We start from the raw sequence: 4,448 nt of genomic DNA, 5'->3' as shown, positions 1-4,448 counted from the left end.
GTACACCACGTGGTCGGTCCAAATCATCAACCAACCATATGACCGACTTCGAGTCGAGCTAGCGGCTAGGCTCAATATAATGAAATGCGTGTCTTGATGCGGGCTACTGACGGTCTGAACAATGTAGCTCGCTAGCTCGTCTCTAAACTTGTGTTTTGGTCGAATATTGGGTGTTCATGTACCACTTCGGGTAACATGGACTTTGGTGCAACTTTACCACTTGTGCACTTAATAACTTCCCGGTCATTCAAGTCTTTGCCTTCATACTTTCAGGGTAGTTAGGTCTCGTCGAGACCTTTCCATACATATGCCAAACTCATCGATCGGACATCTATAGCCCGAGTTATTCGCGGTACACCGTACCTTACCCTGTTTTTTCCTCAATTGGGTACAAACCTTGGAACACCCATATCGCCCCTTTAGAGACTAGCTGGCACGTTGGCCTCATATAATGATAAGTGCACCTCAACTAGGGCTACTGACGGTCAGAACATTTCAACTTGCTAGCTCGGGCCCACACTTGAGTTTTTCTCGAATATATGGTTCAAGTGTGCCACTTTGGGCACTTTTGGACATTTTGTCCCCACACAACTTTCTTGCCTTGGTAGATAGGGTCTTGTGTTTTTGGGCAAAAAGATGCACCAAGATATGGTCTAACTTTCGTTCTTGTACCGCAAAGCGCTACCTCCAACACCCGAGGAGATAGAAAGTGATTATGTTCGGTATATCGGTCTTCCATGGCCTACTATGGTAAGCCCCTGCAGGTATGCAACCGAAGGTGCTTGGTACATGTATTTGGTGCAAAATCGGTGCAAAGTAGGTGTTTCCTTGATCGGGCTATAACTTTCTTGGTTGATGTTGGATTGCTTTGCGGTCTTCGGGGGATAGTTAGGGAACATGTTGGCCAACATTTTCTTATTCCTCAGCCTGGCCGTACCTCCTACCGTCTAGGCGGTATTCATGCTCTAAGTTGGAACTTGTGTTCCTTCGGGCAACTTTTCTGACTTTGACGCTTAATATCTTCCGTTCATATGCAGTCTAAGCTCTGCAACTCTCAGGAAAGCTAGTACTACTCATTTCCTTTCCATATCAGTCTTTGGCTTGTCGATCCAATGTCTACAGCCTTAGTTATTCACGTTCCCTGTGAAGGTAGGTTTTTGCCCATTTTCCAGTTCATGTGGTAACATTCCCGGACTTTGCCGGCTTTCTCTTCATGTGGTAACTTGCTTGCTTCTGTGGTAACTTGGAAGTGTATGTCTGACAGACCCAATCTCGGACTTAGCCGATTTTTCTCTTCATATCATATGGATCAATCACTAGGCCATCTTGCTTGCTTGTGTGGTAACTTGAAAGTGTATGTCTGACAGACCCAATCTGGGACTTAGCCGATTTTTCTCTTCATATCATATGGATCCATCACTAGGCCATCTTGCTTGCTTGTGTGGTAACTTGGAAGTGTATTTCCGACAGACCCAATCTGGGACTTAGCCGATTTTTCTCTTCATATCATATGGATCCATCACTAGGCCATCTTGCTTGCTTGTGTGGTAACTTGGAAGTGTATTTCTGACAGACCCAATCTGGGACTTAGCCGATTTTTCTCTTCATATTATATGGATCCATCACTAGGCCATCTTGCTTGCTTGTGTGGTAACTTGATAGTGTATTTCCGATCGACCCAATCTCGGACTTAGCCGATTTTTCTCTTCATATTATATGAATCCATCACTAGGCCATCTTGCTTGCTTGTGTGGTAACTTGAAAGTGTATGTCTGACAGACCCAATCTGGGACTTAGCCGATTTTTCTCTTCATATTATATGGATCCTGGACTTAGCCGATTTTTCTCTTCATATCATATGGATCCATCAATAGGCCATCTTGCTTGCTTGTGTGGTAACTTGAAAGTGTATGTCTGACAGACCCAATCTGGGACTTAGCCGATTTTTCTCTTCATATTATATGGATCCTGGACTTAGCCGATTTTTAGGTTATTATATATGGATCCTGGACTTAGCCGATTTTTCTCTTCATATAATATGGATCCTGGACTTAGCCGATTATTAGGTTATTATATATGGATCCTGGACTTAGCCGATTTTTCTCTTCATATAATACGGATCCTGGACTTAGCCGATTATTAGGTTATTATATATGGATCCTGGACTTAGCCGATATTTCTCTTCATATGATATGGATCCTGGACTTAGCCGATTTTTCTCTTCATATAATATGGATCCGGGACTTAGCCGATTTTTCTCTTCAAATAATATGGATCCGGGACTTAGCCAATTTTTCTCTTCATGTGGTAACGTATGCCAATCGCTCACAAGTCATGGGATAAGGGTACTTGTGTTCTTCCATCTTCTAAGTCCCGCACGGGGACATCGTGATCGCCCCAAGTCCGGAATAGCGCCAAGTCAAGCCCCACGGTGGCCGTGCAGGACCTGTTAGCGGCGGCCCCACTGACAGCACTAATCCGGACTTAGAAATTATATCTTTCTAATCGAACACCACACACGCAACACCACCATACCACCATCTCCTTGCAAGTACCTAAGTACCCGCAACTCCATGGTGAAGGCAATGTCACTCCATCACCAACCTCTTTGCACTGCAAGCACTTGCGTACCCACAACACTCCGAAGAAGGCAACGGCGCGCGATGCTCGACTCCACACACCACACCACACCACACCACCGATGGCCAGCCAGCCAGCCAGCCCAACTAAGGGCTAACCCACCAACCAACCACCAATGGCCTAGGCCAGCCGGATCCCACCTTCAAGTCCAAGCACAGCCAAGTGCAAGTACCGCCAAGTGTTCACCAACCAACCATCACACCAGGTCAGCCGGCCAGTACCCACCTTCAAGTGCCATTACCCTCGGGTGCAAGCCCAATCAAGTGTTAACCAACCAACCCGGCCAAGGCAGCCAACAGGCCGGCACCCTACAGCACCGACCCGCCATCACCACCTCAACCGTTGACCATGCAAGTGGCCTCGGACAACAGGTGACACCCGAAGTACATCCGAAGAACGTATATCAAGTGTTTGCTCACCAAGTCCTCAACCAACCCCAAGTACCCGGAGGTACCCAGAGTGTTGGATCCGCCAACCCGTCCCGGCACTCCAAGTCCTTGCGAACCCAAAGTGTTTGCCCGGTAGGGCCATTGTATCACAACGCTTGCGACCATGCAAGTGGCCTCGAACAAGGTGACAGGGGTATCTTCACCAAGTTCTCAACCAACCCCAAGTACCCGGAGGTACCCAGAGTGTTGGGTCCGCCAACCACTACCAGCACTCCAAGTCCTCGCGAACATAAAGTGTTTGCCCGGTAGGGCCATTAGACCACAACGCTTGCTAACCATGCAAGTGGTCTCGGACAACAGGTGACACCCGAAGTACATCCGGAGAGTGTACAACAAGTGTTTGTTCACCAAGTCCTCAACCAACCCCAAGTACCCGGAGGTACCCAGAGTGTTGGGTCCGCCAACCACTACCAGCACTCTAAGTCCTCGCGAACCCAAAGTGTTTGCCCGGTAGGGCCATTAGACCACAACGCTTGCTAACCATGCAAGTGGTCTCGGACAACAGGCGATACCCGAAGTACATCCGGAGAGTGTATATCAAGTGTTTGTTCACCAAGTCCTCAACCAACCCCAAGTACCCGGAGGTACCCAGAGTGTTGGATCCGCCAACCCGTCCCGGCACTCCAAGTCCTTGCGAACCCAAAGTGTTTGCCCGGTAGGGCCATTAGACCACAACACTTGCTAACCATGCAAGTGGCCTCGGACAACAGGTGACACCCGAAGTACATCCGAAGAGTGTATATCAAGTGTTTGTTCACCAAGTCCTCAACCAACCCCAAGTACCCGGAGGTACCCAGAGTGTTGGGTCCGCCAACCACTACCAGCACTCTAAGTCCTCGCGAACCCAAAGTGTTTGCCCGGTAGGGCCATTAGACCACAACGCTTGCTAACCATGCAAGTGGTCTCGGACAACAGGCGATACCCGAAGTACATCCGGAGAGTGTATATCAAGTGTTTGTTCACCAAGTCCTCAACCAACCCCAAGTACCCGGAGGTACCCAGAGTGTTGGATCCGCCAACCCGTCCCGGCACTCTAAGTCCTTGCGAACCCAAAGTGTTTGCCCGGTTGGGCCATTAGATCACAACGCTTGCTAACCATGCAAGTGGTCTGGAGTATAGGTGATACTGACATACCACCGAGATGGTACATCTAGTATTGGGTCACCAAAACCAAACCAACCCCAAGTATCAACCCGGCATACTCAGAGTGATGGATCCGCCAACCCGTCCCGGCACTCCAAGTCCTTGACGAACCGAAAGTGTTTGCCCGGTAAGGCCATTAGATCACAACGCTTGCTACCCCACGGCGAGCTAAACATGCAAGTGGTCTTAGGCAACAGGTGACACCCGAAATTCATC

This window comes from Anopheles ziemanni (genome assembly GCF_943734765.1).
Source record: "Anopheles ziemanni chromosome X unlocalized genomic scaffold, idAnoZiCoDA_A2_x.2 X_unloc_87, whole genome shotgun sequence".
Lineage (NCBI taxonomy): Eukaryota > Metazoa > Arthropoda > Insecta > Diptera > Culicidae > Anopheles > Anopheles ziemanni.
Note: the sequence above shows the minus strand (reverse complement) of the source record.